The sequence below is a fragment of the Scyliorhinus torazame genome, chromosome 5 (assembly GCF_047496885.1).
Source record: "Scyliorhinus torazame isolate Kashiwa2021f chromosome 5, sScyTor2.1, whole genome shotgun sequence".
Classification (NCBI taxonomy): domain Eukaryota; kingdom Metazoa; phylum Chordata; class Chondrichthyes; order Carcharhiniformes; family Scyliorhinidae; genus Scyliorhinus; species Scyliorhinus torazame.
This window is the reverse complement of record NC_092711.1, coordinates 93,034,527-93,051,810: the sequence shown is the minus strand read 5'-3', so window position 1 is coordinate 93,051,810 and position 17,284 is coordinate 93,034,527. Positions and strand designations below refer to the sequence as shown.

The 17,284-nt window shown below is 47.1% G+C and overlaps 1 protein-coding gene and 1 long non-coding RNA gene across 4 annotated transcripts in view; one reads left to right on the top strand and one right to left on the bottom strand.

The window, feature by feature from the left end:
• The window catches only part of LOC140418959 (uncharacterized), a 123,697-nt gene that overhangs the window by 37,889 nt on the left and 68,524 nt on the right, over positions 1-17,284 (top strand). The gene's annotated exons all lie outside the window — the stretch shown is intronic.
• On the bottom strand, positions 5,450-17,276 carry LOC140418965 (uncharacterized). 3 transcript variants are annotated; one of them, XR_011945442.1, is made up of 3 exons: positions 17,211-17,276; positions 16,347-16,453; positions 5,450-9,967 (listed from the first exon to the last, which is right to left on the bottom strand). It is a non-coding gene; the product is annotated as an uncharacterized lncRNA (long non-coding RNA). The 3 variants fall into 3 exon arrangements; XR_011945443.1 differs by having other exon boundaries at positions 17,167-17,273; XR_011945444.1 differs by having other exon boundaries at positions 16,347-16,566; positions 17,211-17,255.

Genomic DNA, 17,284 nt, shown 5'->3' with positions numbered 1-17,284 from the left:
GAGAGGACGGCAACCACGCATGTGCGGGTGACGCCAGTTATGCGGCGCCGCCTTTACGTGGCGCCAAGGCCTGGCGTGCATAAATGACGCGGCGTCTCTCCTAGCCCATTATCGGGCCCTGAATCGGTCGGGATAGGAGCCGTTTCGCGCCGTCGTGAACCTCAACGGCGTTCACACTCTGCCTCCATTTTGGAAAATCACGCCAAGGTGTCTTGTGTTGTGTTCTGTGATCTTGTCTTAGAACATAGAAAAATACAGCACAGAACAGGCCCTTCGGCCCACAATGTTGTGCCAAACCTTTGACCTAGATTAATCATAGATTATCATAGAACTCTCCTTACTTGAATCATAGAATTTATAGGGCAGAAGGAGGCCACCCGGCCCATCGAGTCTGCACCGGCTCCTGGAAAGAGCACCCTACCGAAGGTCAACACCGCCACCCTATCCCCACAACCCAGCAACCCCACCCAACACTAAGGGCAATTTTGGACACTAAGGGCAATTTTGGACACTAAGGACAATTTATCATGGCCAATCCACTAACCTGCACATCTTTGGACTGTGGGAGGAAACCGGACGAAACCCACGCAGACACAGGGAGAACGTGCAGACTCCGCACAGACAGTGACCCAAGCCAGAATCGAACCTGGGACCCTGGAGCTGTGAAGCAATTGTGCTATCCACAATGCTACCGTGCCCCTAAGAACAAACTAAGAACACTATATCATTCTACCGTAATCCATGTACCTATCCAATAGCTGCTTGAAGGTCCCTAATGTTTCCGACTCAACTACTTCCACAGGCAGTGCACTCCATGCTCCCACTACTCTCTGGGTAAAGAACCTACCTCTGACATCCCCCCCTATATCATCCACCATTCACTTTAAATTTATGTCCCCTTGTAATGGTTTGTTCCACCCGGGGAAAAAGTCTCTGACTGTCTACTCTATCTATTCCCCTGATCATCTTATAAACCTCTCTCAAGTCACCCCTCATCCTTCTCCGTTCTAATGAGAAAAGGCCTACCACCCTCAACATTTCCTCGTAAGACCTACTCTCCATTCCAGGCAACATCCTGGTAAATCTCCTTTGCACCTTTTCCAAAGCTTCCACGTCCTTCCTAAAATGAGGCGACCAGAACTGTACACCGTATTCCAAATGTGGCCGTACCAAAGTTTTGTACAGCTGCATCATCACCTCACGGCTCTTAAATTCAATCCCTCTGTTAATTAACGCAAGCACACCATAGGCCTTCTTCACAGCTCTATCCACTTGAGTGGCAACTTTCAAAGATGTATGAACATAGACCCCACGATCTCTCTGCTCCTCCACATTGCCAAGAACTCTACCGATAACCCTGTATTCCGCATTCATATTTGTCCTTCCAAAATGGACACCCTCACACTTTTCAGGGTTAAACTCCATCTGCCACTTCTCAGCCCAGCTCTGCATCCTATCTATGTCTCTTTGCAGCCGACAACAGCCCTCCTCACTATCCACAACTCCACCAATCTTCGTATCGTCTGCAAATTTACTGACCCACCCTTCAACTCCCTCATCCAAGTCATTAATGAAAATCACAAACAGCAGAGGACCCAGAACTGGTCCCTGCGGTACGCCACTGGTAACTGGGCTCCAGGCTGAATATTTGCCATCCACCACCACTCTCTGACTTCTATCGGTTAGCCAGTTCATTATCCAACTGGCCAAATTTCCCACTATCCCATGCCTCCTTACTTTCAGCATAAGCCTACCATGGGGAACCTTATCAAATGCGTTACTAAAATACATGTATACTACATCCACTGCTTTACCTTCATCCACATGCTTGGGCACCTCCTCAAAGAATTCAATAAGACTTGTAAGTCAAGACCTACCCCTCACAAATCCGTGCTGACTATCCCTAATCAAGCAGTGTCTTTCCAGATGCTCAGAAATCCTATCCTTCAGTACCCTTTTCATTACTTTGCCTACCACCGAAGTAAGATTAACTGGCCTGTAATTCACAGGGTTAACCCTAGTCCCTTTTTTGAACAGGGGCACGACATTCGCCACTCTCCAATCCCCTGGTACCACCCCTGTTGACAGTGAGGACAGAAAGATTATTGCCAATGGCTCTGCAATTTCATCTCTTGCTTCCCATAGAATCCTTGGATATATCCCGTTAGGCCCGGGGACTTGTCTATTCTCAAGTTTTTCAAAATGCCCAACACATCTTCCTTCCGAACAAGTATTTCCTCGAGCTTACCAATCTGTTTCACACTGTCCTCTCCAACAATATGGCCCCTCTCATTTGTAAATACAGAAGAAATGTACTCGTTCAAGACCTCTCCTATCTCTTCAGACTCAATACACAATCTCCCGCTACTGTCCTTGATCGGACCTATCCTCGCTCTAGTCATTCTCATATTTCTCACATATGTGTAAAAGGCCTTGGGGTTATCCTTGATCCTACCCGCCAAAGATTGTTCATGCCCTCTCTTAGCTCTCCTAAGCCCTTTCTTCAGTTCCCTCCTGGCTATCTTGTATCCCTTCAGCGCCCTGTCTAAACCTTGTTTCCTCAGCCTTACTTAAGTCTCCTTCTTCCTCTTAACAAGACATTCAACCTCTCTTGTCAAAGCATGGTTCCCTCACTCGACCATCTCTTCCCTGCCTGACAGGGACATACATATCAAGGACACATAGTACCTGTTCCTTGAATAAGTTCCACATTTCACTTGTGTCCTTCCCTGACAACCTATGTTCCCAACTTATGCACTTCAATTCTTGTCTGACAACATCGTATTTACCCTTCCCCCAATTGTAAACCTTGCCCTGTTCCACGCACCTATCCCTCTCCATTACTAAAGTGAAAGACACAGAATTGTGGTCACTATCTCCAAAATGCTCCCCCACTAACAAATCTATCACTTGCCCTGGTTCATTACTAAGTACCAAATCCAATATGGCCTCCCCTCTGGTCGGACAATCTACATACTGTGTTAGAAAAGCTTCCTGGACACACTGCTCAAACACCACTCCATCCAAACTATTTGATCTAAAGAGTTTCCACTCAATGTTTGGGAAGTTGAAGTCACCCATGACTACTACCCTGTGACTTCTGGACCTTTCTAAAATCTGTTTCCCAATCTGTTCCTCCACATCTCTGCTACTATTGGGGGGGGCTGTAGAAAACTCCCTAACAAGGTGACTGCTCCTTTCCTGTTTCTGACTTCAACCCATACTACCTCAGTAGGCAGATACTCCTCGAACTGCCTTTCTGCAGCTGTTACACTATCTCTAATTAACAATGCCACCCCCCACCCCCCATCTCTTTTACCACCCTCCCTAATCTTATTGAAACATCTATAACCAGGGACCTCCAACAACCATTTCTGCCCCTCTTCTATCCAAGTTTCCGTGATGGCCACCACATCGTAGTCCCAAGTACCGATCCATGCCTGAAGTTCACCCACCTTATTCCTGATGCTTCTTGCGTGGAAGTATACACACGTCAACCCATCTCCGTGCCTGCAAGTACTCTCCTTTGTCAGTGTTCCCTTCCCCACTGCCTCACTACACCCTTTGGCGTCCTGATTATCGGCTACCTTAGTTGCTGGACTACAAACCCGGTTCCCATTTGTAGCCACGTAAAATGGCTGATTCCCGATTAGAATGGTCAAACCCCGATTTAAAATGGCAAATGAAAGAGGCTGATGGGAAAATCAGCAAACAGGACTCAAAAGGACAGCTGCAGGTAAAACAGTGTATTCGCCTCTGGGGACGTCAGTCCAGACCGATACCTGCCACCATCAACATCACAACAACCCAGCCATCTGCATTTTAATCAGCCATCCCCGGGAACAATTGCTACAAATTAGCAATTGAAAGCTGACCCAGATCTTTCGGCGCCAGCAGGGGCTGACACAAAGAAAGGCAAATGACCGCCCCCCCCCCGATCAAGGAATCACCCCATTACTGGAGCATATCGAACCAAGTGATTGGGACCAAGTTCAATCACTTGGAACCAGGTACGAGGTCCACCCCGAGAGGCGGGAAGCCCCTGGGGACTATAAGAATAGGGGCCAAGTTCAAATCGACCCTTCTCTTCCTGCTCGCAACCTGCGAGACCCTTCTACAAGAAACTGTAAGTGTTACTCCAGCGATCGCTACCAGATAGGCGCTCCTGACTATCGACTTGTACCAGCTTTTGAATCTCGCAGGCTCAGAACCAATTCGAAAGACCATTCGTTTCCCTGACCTGGTGGGCCATTTCCAAAGTTACGTATTGGCCTTTAGTGGTAGGTAGTAGTCTAGAAGTAGGATTATTGTATAAGTATTAATTGCTGTATATAATAAATGAGCGTTGATTTAACTCTTACAAAGCGGTGTGTTGCATTATTAATCATTACTTGGACTTGAACCACGTGGCGGTATCAGAAAGATACCTGGCGACTCATGAGCAAAGGTGACAGAATAAGAATAAATAAACTAAGGCTAAAACGAGCAACACATTCCCCTGCCTAAATTAGTTTAAACCCTCCCGAAGAGTACTAGAAAACCTCCCTCCCAGGATATTGGTGCCCCTCTGGTTCAGATGCAACCCGTCCTGCTTGTACAGGTCCCACCTTCCCCAGAATGCGCTCCAATTATCCAAATACCTGAAGCCCTCCCTCCGACACCATTCCTGCAGCCACGTGTTCAACTGCACTCTCTCCCTATTCCTAGCCTCGCTATCACGTGGCACCGGCAACAAACCAGAGATGACAACTCTGTCTGTCCTGGCTTTTAACTTCCAGCCTAACTCACTCAACTCGTTTATTACCTCCACACCCCTTTTCCTACCTACGCCGTTGGTACCAATGTGCACCACGACTTCTGGCTGCTCCCCCTCCCCCTTAAGGATCCTGAAGACACGATCTGAGACAGCCCTGGCACCCGGGAGGCAACATACCTTCCGGGAGTCTCGCTCGCGACCACAGAATCTCTTATCTATTCCCCTAACCATTGAATCTCCGACTACTTTGCTTTTCTATTCTCCCCCTTCCCTTCTGAGCCCCAGAGCCAGACTCAGTGCAAGAGACCTGGCCGCTAGGGCCTTCCCCCGGTAGGTCATCCCCCCCAACAGCATCCAAAATGGTATACTTGTTTTGAAGGGAAATGGCCACGAGGAATCCCTGCACTGTTTGCCTGTCTTGCAATGATTCTGCAGAACTGCTGGTGACTTAGCCAGAACAATGATTTATTAATGTACACGTGGTAAGGTAATGATCAGAATGCTATACAGCCCAGGTTATCACAGAGTTGCATTAGACTATCATGTAACTATCCTTATGTGCGACTGTCCTTGTGTACTCCTTACAACCTTCTGCTGGTAGCCAGATGTCACCTGACTGATATCTGACACCACCTCATGGGAGGTTACACTGCCGAATACATGTAATATATACAGGCTTATCACCACATCTCGTAACTTCTCAAAAGTATCAAGTAATTTATTTTTTCAAACAAATTCTGATAGTTCTGCAGTTTCTGGAAACATTTTGGTTGATGATGTTATTTTTAAAAATAAAGATCTAGTCTTTACAAAATAATTACCTAATACACCAATTCACTAATGATAATCAATGTTCACCACTGAATAAACGTAAACTTAATTATTGTTTTTGGCGATGAAATCAATACATAGTTAATATTGAAAAGGTACAGAAGGTTCAATGGCTGCAGGAAGCCACATGTTAGAGGTATAAAAGGGCTTCCTTGACCTTGTTACTAATGACGGTGAATACACTATGAAAGTATCAATTTTAAAACTAAATGTGATTACATATGCGTACTTGCAACTTCCTACATTACAACAGTGAATATATTTCAAAAATACTCCATTGGCTTCAAAACACTTTCGGAGGTCCAGTGGTCGTGAGAGGTTTTATAGAAATGTACATTTGTTCTAACTGTCCGCAAACTAGGATATATTACACTTGGTGTCCTCACCAAAGTCATTGATAAAGATTGGGTCTTAATTTTGTGTAATAACCACGTCGTTGACACCATTTTGAATCCTCTGTGAAACTCCAGGTGCACCATATACACAATTATTTGTAGTAAAATACAGTGAGTTGTTGTGATTCGGAATGCACTGTCTATAAATGGTGCTGGAATCTCATTGGACTGTAACTTCCATAAGGGAATTTGTTGCATTCTGAAAAAGAAAACAAAATAGTCGAACTCTGGGATTAAATGAGTCGCTGTACAAAGAGCTGGCATGGGAAAAATTGCCAAACAGACTCCTCTGTGCTCTAGCAGCCTTGTGTACATGTAAAGCGAGTGGAAACAACCTGGAACCTACTGCCTATGAGGTTGGAGATGCTGAGATGGTGGAAGGATTTCAATCGGAAATTGGACAGGCACTGAGAGAAATAAACCGACAGGGATTCAGGGATAGAACGGAAATGGACAGACTGGCTTGTTCCACAGAGAGCCAACACGGTCCCAAAGGGCTGAATGGCCCGATTCCCCACCCTCCAGATGCTGTGATCTCATGAGAGAAATTCAGCTGCTCCAGTCACTCCAACCAACTGGAGTCCCTCATCTCTGGTGCCATTCTCGTAAATGTCCTCTACACCGTCTCTAAGAACTTCACAACTTTCCTAAAGTGTGGGGCCCATATATAGGGTTCCATTCCAGAGGGATAGAATTGAAAAGCACGGTGGAAATGCCCAACTTGATTAGAACGATGGTTAGCTTACACTGGGAGCACTGTCAACATTGGTGATCTCTATTTCGAAAAGGGAAATAGAGGCACTGGATAAGGTGCAACAAAGATTCATAATATACAGAACTGAGAGCATTTAACATTCGGGAAAGGCTGGGGCTGCTTTTTTCTGGAAAAGAGAAGACCGATGGTGACCTAATGGAAGTCTTTCAAGATTATGAAGGGATTTAATAATCCAATAGGAATTTCAGTAGAAACCTCTACCCTGCGAGTGGTGAGAATGTGGAACTAGTTACCACAGCGAGTGGTTGAGGCGAACAGCAGGAATACATTGAACGTAAAGCTAAATACATACATGAGGGAGAAAGGAATAGAAGGAGATGCTGATGGGGGAGATGTAGAGGGGTGGGTGGAAGATCATGTGGAGCATAAATACTGACACAGACCACGGCTACCCTCAGTCGGTATGGGAATTTAACCTGTGCCGTTTGTGTCACTCAGCACAAACCAGCCATCCAGCCAACTGAGCTAACCGATCCCCGTGTAAATCTGGAATAATTCCTTAAATATTAGTGATTGCCTGTCTCCCACCATACTATTTAATGTAGTTTCCCAGTGCACCTCAGATAACCTACTCCTCATACCCTAATAATTTTCTTCTGTGAGAAGCACCAAGATAAATTAAATAAAAGAACCATGTAACCACCACAGCCCATCTTCATGGCAATGTGGCATGTTTTTAGGGGTTTCCAAACCAAAATGGGAATGAAACATCTTCGAACCTCCAAACACCCTTTCACACTTTGATCCTTGTGAAATGTGAAACCAGATATTCGCAAGAAGGATCAGAGAAAATTAGACCACTGGAGACGAAGCGATGAGACCGGCCAGTCCAGCAAAAAGATACCCTCTGACCATCCCCATTGACCAACAGAAAGAACAAATTGCAGTCCTGGATGTACTTGAGGACAGAAACAATAAAAGCAGAATCCAATCCCTGTAATCAGTTGTGAACTTGCTAGTGTCTCAGAAAGTGTGATGAATTACAAAATCCCTTCGCACATTGAGAGCAGGTGAACAGCCTCTCCCCAGTATTAACTCCCTGGTGTGACTGCAGAAGGCAAACCGAGAGAATCGCGCAGAGGAAAGCATCTTTGAGTTATGGGGGTGACACCCACGCAGACACTTGGAGAACATGTCACCACACGGACAGTGACCTGGGGCCAGGATTGAACACTGGTCCTCAGCTCTGTGAGACAGCAGTGCTAACCACTTCGCCACCTTATATATTGACGATTTAGATGAGGGAAAAAAATGCAATATCTGCAAATTTGGAGATTTCACAAGTTGCTTGGGAGGGTGAGCTGTGAGGAGGATGCAGAGATCCGTCAGTGTGATTTGGACAAGTCAAGTGAGTGGGCAAACGAATGGCAGATACAGTATCATTTGGAGAAATGCGAGGTAATCCAGTTTGGTAGCAAGAAGGTAGACTTAACTGAATGGTCATAAATTAGGAGAGGGCAATGTGCAACGAGACCTGGGTATCCTCGTACACGTCACTGAAGGTAAACAGCAGGCGGGAAAGAAGGCAAATGATATGCTCGCCTTCATTGCGAGCGGATTAGAGTACAATAAGAATGTTGTGTGCAGTTTGGTCTCCTTATCTGAGGAAGGATGTTCTTGCTCTCGAGGCAGTGCAGCAAATGTTTACCAAACTGATTTGTGGGATGGTGGGACTGACGTATAAGAGATTGAATCAGTTAGAATTGTATTCGCTGGAGTTCAGAAGAATGGGGGCGAGCTCATAGAATCCTATAATATTCTAACAAGACTTGACAAGGTAGATGCAGGAAAGATTTTCCTGATGGCGGGAGTGTACAGAACCAGAGGTCGCAGTCTGAGGATACGGGGGAGACCATTTAGGACAGAATTGAGGAGAAATTTCTTCAACCAGAGTGGTGAGTCTGTGGAATTTGTTACCACAGGAAATAGTTGAGGCCAATACATTGTATGTTTTCAGGAAACAGTTAGATATAGCACTTAGAGCGAAGGGAATCAAAGGACATAGTTGGGAAATCGGGATTAAGCTATTAAGTTGGATGATAAGCCATGATCATAATGAATGGCGGAGCAGGCGCAAAGGGCCAAATGGCCTCTTCCTGCTCCTATTTTCTATGTTTCTATGTAATCCGATCCCACACTAAGAGCAGGTGAATGGCCTCTCCCCAGTGTGAACTCGCTGATGTGTCTGCAGACTGGATAACTGTGTGAATCCACTCCCACAGAGGGAGCAGGTGAACGGTCTCTCCCCAGTGTGAACTCGCTGATGTGTCTGCAGACTGGATAACTGTGTGAATCCACTCCCACAGAGGGAGCAGGAGAATGGCTTTTCCCCAGTGTGAACTCGCTGGTGTTTCCGCAGGATGGATGAATCACTGAATCTTTCCCCACACTGAGAGCAGGTGAATGACGTCTCCCCAATGTGAACTCGTTGATGTTTCTGCAGATTGGATAACCAAGAGAATCCCTTCCCACACTGAGAGCAGGTGAACGGCCTCTCCCCAGTGTGAACTCGCTGGTGTTTCTGCAGGTCGGATGACTGAGTGAATCCTTTCCCGCACTGAGAGCAGGGGAATGGCCTCTCCCCAGTGTGAACTCGCTGGTGTGTCTGCAGACTGGATAACCGAGTGAAACCATTCCCACACTGAGAGCAGGTGAATGGCCTCTCCCCGGTGTGAACTCGCTGGTGTGTCTGCAGGATGGATAACTGAGCAAATCCCTTCTCACACTGAAAGCAGGTGAACGGCTTCGCCCCAGTGTGAATGCGTCGATGAATCTCCAGCTTAGACGGGACTCTGAATCCCTTCCCACAGTCCCCACATTTCCACGGTTTCTCCATGTTTTGCGTCTCCTCGTGTCTCTCAAGGTTGGACAGTCAGTGGAAGCCTTGTCGACACACAGAACATGTGCACTGTCTCTCCTCACTGTAAATGGCGTGATGTTTTTTCAGGCTGTGTAACTAGTTGAAGCTCTTTCCACAGTCAGTTCACTGGAACACTCTCACTCGGGTGTGTGTTATGTGGGTCTTGGTGCTATTCCAGTCGCATTCACATTTAAAATCTTTTGAAGCCGACAGATCGGACAAACATTTCTCCTTCTCGCCGATGATATTCAGAGCCCGATGATATTCAGATAAGGAGGAATCGAGTGAGTTTGTCACATCAAGATGTGATGTTTGAGATTTCTGTCTATAATTCCTCCTCTTCCAATATCCTTTGAAAACAATTTATAAAAGTCATCAGTTAGTACAGGATAGAAATTCAGAACAGACAATTCTAGTTCCTGTGGAACATTATTTCCTCTCTCGTTCTCCAAAAGCTGTAAATCTCCGTCCCACACAATCTCCCTCCACTCTCACTCTGCTGTATCTAATATTCACCCTCCCAATTCTCCTGAAGGTGCTGATTCATGTTGATTGACAGATCCAAGCTCAGCTCACTGCTTCCTGACCAGGACACCGAGATTAGAATAGGAGCAAGAGTAGGCCATTCGGCCCACTGAGTCTGCTCAACCATTCAATGAGATCCTTGGCCGATCTACCTCAGCACCATTTCCCACACAAACCCCTATCCCTCGATATCTTCAATATCTAGAAAACTATCAATATTTGTCTTGAACATACCTGATGACTGAGGCTTCACATTCCTCTGGGATAGAAAATTCCAAAACTTCACCACATCCTCAAGTGAAAAAATCCCTCCTCATCTCAGCTTTCACTCTATTTTCCTACCTGTTCCCCATAACCCTTAACTCCATTGTCAATAAAATATCTGTCCAACTTGTGCTTCAATATATTCAATGATCCCCCAGATACAACTGGTCCCTGTGGAAGAGAAAGCCAAAGACTAACAACCCTCTGAGGGAAGAGATGACTGGAAATCTATAACGTAGCTACAGTCTTATATTACAAGACGAGAAATAATAATATTTACTGTATTACAGAACCGTAAATAATATATCCAATCTGTACCATGTAACAACACATGACATATATCTCTGTCCATTATTAATTTAATGTCCCCTGAAATGTCAGCCATCTCCTGGCGAATCCATCCTTATCCACCTACCCTGCACATCTTTGGTTTGTGGGGGTGAGACCCACGCAGATACAGGGAGAATGTGCGAACTCCACGCGGACAGTGACCCGGGGCCGGGATCAAACCCGGGTCCTTGGCGCCGTGAGCCAGCAATGCTAACCGCTGTACCACCATGCCACCAGAAACCATTCTTTTCGTCAAATAAATGCGTCAACCTGTTAAGGAGATGGGGGAGAGGAGAGGGAAACACTTTGTGGAGCCGCGAACATTCACAAATTTGTTTTTTCCGAATTGAGCAATTTAGCGTGGTTCCAGTTTGGGCTCAAATCATCAATGAGGACTCTGATCTCTGGCAAGGAAGGAAACCCTGGCAGATGGGCAGGGAGGATTCACAAACACCCGCTGGAGGCCCCAAACCCCCAATAAGACCCATTGGTTTTATTGTCAGTCTGCAGACAGGAGCTGCAGAACTGAACCCAGGCAGAGGAGAGGGAGGGAAAAAACTGGGAGTGGAGGAAAGAAATGGTGCAGGTGGTGAGATGGGTTTGGATTTCAGCCCAGGGAGGAGGGAGAGTGTGTGGGACGGGTAAAACATTTCGAGAGAAACTCGAATTGTCTGTTCAGAATTTCTATCCTGGACTGACAGTGATGGCTTTTGGGGTTTTTTTAATAATAAAAAAAAATACATTTAGAGTACCCAATTCCTGAGGTGTCAAAGGCAGTTGTCTGGTAGGTTCTAAAGGCGGTGGTGAGGGGTGAGGTGATCTTGTTTAAGGTGCAGGGTGAAGAAAGAGGAGAGGTTGGAGTGGCAGAGGGTAATAGATGAGATGTTGGAGGTAGATAGGAGTTATGCTGAAGATGCGGACTCAGCGAAATTGAAAAAGAGGAAGGAACTACAGGCGAGCTTTGACCGACTATCTACCAGGAAGGTGGTGCGCCAACTGAGGCGAGCAAGGGGGCAATTTACGAGCACGGAGAGATGGCAGGGCGTATATAACGGGTCAGCTTCAGAGGGAGGCGGCGGCAAGGGAAATTGTTCAGGTGAGGGACAGGGCAGGGAAGTTGGTGGCTCCGGATCAGATTAACAAGGTCTTTGAGGAATTCTATGAGAGGTTGTACAGGTCAGAGCCACCTGGGGGAGACCGGGAGATGCAGGAATTTCAAGATGGGTTGGAGTACCCGAGGTTAGGGGAGGGGGACAGGGCGACATTAGAAGGAGTGATAGTGGAGCAGGAGATAAAAGATGCGATTGGGAGGATGCAGTCGGGGAAGGTGGCAGGGCCAGATGGGTTTCCGGTGGAATATTATAAAAACTTCAAGGATAAGCTGGTACCCCTGATGGTGGGGATGTTTGAGGAGGCGATAGGCAAGGAGGTGTTACCACAAACTTTGGGGCAGGCATAGTTGCTTAAAAAAAAAAAAGGATCCAGGGCAGCACGGTGGCGCAGTGGTAGCACTGCAGTCTCACGGCGCCGAGGTCCATGATTCGATCTCGGCACTGGGTCACTGTCAGTGTGGAGTTTGCACATTCTCCCTGTGTTTGCGTGGGTTTCGCCCCCACAAGCCAAAGATGTGCAGGGTTGGTGGATCGAACACGCTAAATTGCCCCTTAATTGGAAAAAATGAATTGGGTACTCTAGATTTTTTTAAAAGATAAGGATCCGACGGAGTGTGGGTTGTTTCGGCCCATATCACTTTTAAACGTGAACTCAAAGGTATTAGCGAAGGTACTGGCAGGTAGGCAGGAGGAGTGCATCCTGAAGGTGATAGGTGAAGATCAAACGGGGTTTGTGAGAGGGAGGCAGCTCTTTTCAAACGTTAGGAGGCTATTGAACGTGGTTATGGCACCGGCGGAGGGGAAGGAAACAGAGGTGGTTGTGGCAGTGGACGCCGAGAAAGCATTTGACCGAGTAGAATGGGGGCACTTGATAGCAGTTCTGGAGCGGTTTGGGATTGGTCCATGATTTGTGGACTGGGTAAAGCTACTGTATAAGGAGCCGGGGCTAGTGTCCGCACAACAAACATCAGCTCGAGATACTTTTCTCTCCACCGTGGGACTAGGCAGGGATGTCCTATGTCCCCCTGCTGTTTGCACTCTCGACTGAGCCGTTGGCCATCGCGTTAAGAGATTTGGGGGTATGGAAAGGGATTGTGCAGGGGGGTGAATAGAGCATAGGGTGCCCTTGTATGCCGACAACTTGTTATTATATGTGTCGGAACCGAGTGTGTCAAGAGGGGGAATATTGGAGCTGCTTCGGGTGTTTGGGTCTTTCTTGGGGTACAAATTAAATCTAAAGAGTGAGTATTTTGTGGTGTTTCAGCCGGGGGTGTGGGCAGGGGTGGGGGGGTTGGCATTCCGTAAGGCAGGGTCTCACTTTAGATATCTGGGGGTGCATGGTGCTCGGGATTGGGGGGGGGGGTTCTGTCACTGGAGGGTCGGGTACAGGCGGTTAAAATGAACGAGTTGCCGCGATTTCTGTTTATTTTCCATGCCTGCCGATTTTCCTGCCAAAGGCATTTTTTGGAGAGTTTTACGGAATAATTACCTTGTTCATATGGGGAGGGAAAGTGGCCAGAGTTAGAAAGGTGCTGCTACAGAGGGGAAGGCAGGCAGGGGGTTTGGGTCTTCTGAACCTGATGTATTATTACTGGCCGGCGAATGTGGAGAAGGTACGGAGCTGGGTCTGAGGGGTTGATTCCCAGTGGGTCAGAATGGAGGAACGTTTGTGTCGGGGGTCGGGATTGAAGGCGCTAACAACAGCGTTGCTCCCGATGGCCCCGGGGAAATACTCAGGGAGTCCGGTAATAATAGCTTCATTGAGAATTTGGAAGCAGTTTCGCCAACACTTCGGGTTGGGGGCAGGGTCAAGGGAAATGCCGATTTGGGGGAACCAGATTTGAGCCAGGGAAGTGGGATGGAAATTTTCAGAAATGGGAGGAGAAGGGGATTAAGACACTAAAAGATTTGTTTCTTGGGGGTCGGTTTTCAGGATTGAAGGAGCTGGGAGCAAAGTATGGGCTGGAGCAGGGGGAAATGTTTAGATACATGCAGGTTCGCGATTTTGGCAGGAACAAGATACAGAGCTTCCAGGTGGAGCCGGCCTCCACATTGCTAGAAGAGGTGCTGACGACAGGGGGACTGGAGAAGGGGGTAGTGTCGGCAGTTTACGGGGCTATTTTGGAAGAGGAGAAGGCACCACTAGAAGAGATCAAAGCAAAGTGGGAGGAAGACTTGGGAGAGGGTATGGAGGAGGGTTTCTGGTGTGAGGTGCTCCGGAGGGTGAACGCCTCCACCCCGTGCATGACGTTGGGGCTGATACAGCTAAAGGTGGTATACAGAGTGCAGCTCACGAGGGCAAGGATGAGCTGGCTGTTTGAGGGGGTAGAAGATGTGTGTGAATGTTGCGGGGGGGGGGGGGGGGGGGGGAGGGGGAATCACATTCATATGTTTTGGTACCCTGACCAAAGCTGGAGGATTACTGGAAGGAGGTTTTTAGGGTAATCTCTAAAGTGGTGCACGTGAAACTGGACCCGGGCCCTCGGGAGCCTCGTTGATCCCCGAAGGCGGATCCTGTTGGGGTTGAGATCAACCTCTCCACCCTGTGCCGTGGCGGGGGGACTGCTGCAATTCCTGACTCTTGAGAATGTTAAGTTTGAACTGAGGGGAAGGATGGTGGGGTTCTACAATTCATGGGCATTATTCATTATGCACTTTCAAGAATTGGATAACATCGAACATTATGGAGGGGGGCGGGGGGTGTTGGGAGGAGGGGGTCTGTATGTGATAATGGTGACTATGGTTGATTCCTAATTCCTTTTTGTTCTCTAACATGCGGGATGCTGTTTGGGGGTTTGGTGGGAGGATGAGATTGTTATTGTTGATTTGGGGATTGATATTGTCTTCGTTACTGCTTATTGTTTATTGTTGGTGGGTGTAAATTTGGAAGAAAATATGATAAAGGAGAATAAAAATATATTTTTTAAAAAGAGTATCCAATTCATTTTTCCCCCCAATTCAGGTGTCATTTTAGCGAAGCCAATTCACCTACACTGCACATCTTTTTGGATTGTGGGGGTGAGACCCACACAGACACGGGGACAATGTGCAAACTCCATATGGACAGTGACCTGGGGCTGGGATCTAACCCGGGTCCTCGGCTAACCACTGAGCCACCGTACCTGCCCCTAGTGATGACTTTTGTAAACTCCTTTTACAGGATATTACAAGGGAAGCATTTATAGATGGAAACTCAAATCGAATTCACATCAAAGATTTAACAGAGTCACTCCATTCATCAGGACCTGAATATCATTGGCCTGTGAATGTAGAAGAAGAAATGTTTGTCTGTAGGAAAATATTTTCAAGATGAGTATGACTGAAAAAAAAACGATACACTCACACTCTACTCGAGTGAGAGTGTTCCAGTGAACTTGTGGGTTCGAGATCAGACCAGGGCTGCACAGTAGCGCAGTGGTTAGCATTGCTATCCCACAGCGCCGAGGTCCCAGGTGCGAACCCGGCCCCACATCACTGTCTGTGTGGAGTTTGCGCATTCTCACCGTGTCTGCGTGGGCTTCTCCCCCACAGCCCAAAGATGTGCAGGTTAGGTGGATTGGCTGCACTAAATTGCCCCTTAATTGGAAAAAATAATTGGGTACTCTAAATCGATATTTAAAAAAATAGAGCAGACTGCGGAGGGGTGAGCAAAGTGTTTCACTCGGGCTTTGACAAAGGGCTCGAGGTGCTGCAATTCTAATCAATAAACAGATTCCTCTTTCGGTCACCAGGATCGTTGTGGATACTAATGGGAGATACGTGGTGGTCAGTGGGTCATTGGCAGGTACATTGGTGGTACTGCTGAATGTCTATGCCCCTAACTGAGACGATGGGCATCACGGTAGCTCAGTGGTTAGCACTGTTGCTTAACAGCGGCAGGGACTCAGGTTCGATTCCCGGCTTGTGTCACTGTCTGTGCGGAGTTTGCATGTTCTCCCTGTGTTTGTGTGGGTTTCCTCCGGTGCTCCGGTTTCCTCCCACAGTCCCGAAACATGTGCTCATCAGGTGAATTGGACATTCTGAATTCTCCCTCAGTGTACCAGACAGGGGCCATAGTGTGGCAACCAGGGGATTTTCACAGTAACTTCATTGCCGTGCTAATAATAAAGAATGTGGCAATAACAAGGATTATTATTATGTGGCATTTGTAAAAAAATTGTTGGGATCCATCCCAGACCTGGATACAAATCAATTAATTTTGGAAGAGTTTATTTCAATTGTGAACTGGATCCGAAAATGGACTGGTCCAAACTGATTCAACCACTACAAATACACAAAGATGGAGTGAAATCTGGACGGACCACCCGGCAGCGACCCAGGCACCGGAAATGACAACATGACAACAGCAAACCCAGCAAAAGATAAAGAAAAGCTATTCATTAGCAGATTGTAAAAGGATTATGGGACACAGATTTATGATCATGAGCAAGATCTACTGGGGAGATATGAGGAAGAAATTTTACACAGTGAGTGATAATGATCTGAACTCAATGCTCACACACAAAGGTCGATAAACTCCAGGTCCTGATAACTCGAATGGTGCTGCTAGAATTTGATGTGAGGATTGGTTGTGAGTTTCCTGTCTGCGAATCCCTTTCTAAGTCTCTGTGAAAGAAGTTTACAAAGGCATCACCGTCAGTCCAGAAATGAAATTCAGGAAAGATAAACGTTTCTCCTGGTTTGAGTTTGCTGTGTGTAAATCCTCCCCTACTAATCCCCTGTAAAAGGAGTTTACAAAATTAATCACCATCTGTCCAGGATAGAAATTCACTACATTCTCCCCTCCTGCTCCCTGGTCCAGGATGATAGCTCATGCACCGCCCCCCCCCCCCCCCCCCCGACCACCACCACCCCCCGCCTGCAAACTGTCCCTCTTGTCCTCAGCAGTCCCCTGATTTGAGGGTGATGTTGACTCAGGATTGCGAGTTTCTGCCCTGGGTCTTCATGTGGCTGAACAGAGCCGCAGAGCTTTGGACACATGGGACAGAATGTCTAATAAGACAGTGAAATCCGGAGAGCAGGATTTGATTCCTTTTCTTTCCATCTCTGCCACCGCTTTGCATCATCAATAAGACATTGGGACTCAAAGACTAATCCAATTTGATGGACAAGTTGTCTCCATTCTGAACAATGGGGAACAAGCTCCTCCCCCCACAAAGATGACAAACGCGCATGCGCCCTAATGCACATCCAATAAAGATGGCGGCCGTTAACCCGAGCCGAACTGAGGAGCTGCAGCCCCGCCCGGTACAAACGGGGTCCCGTAAACATTTCCGAGGTTTGCGATTGCAACAACTTTACACAACGTTTCCGCCCACCCCCGCGGTCTCTCGCTCCCTCCATATTGTTAAATGCCTCTCACAGATTTCAGATCTGAAAACACAGCTCTTCTCCATCGCCATTACCCACACTGCGCATGCTTCAATCACAACGGCT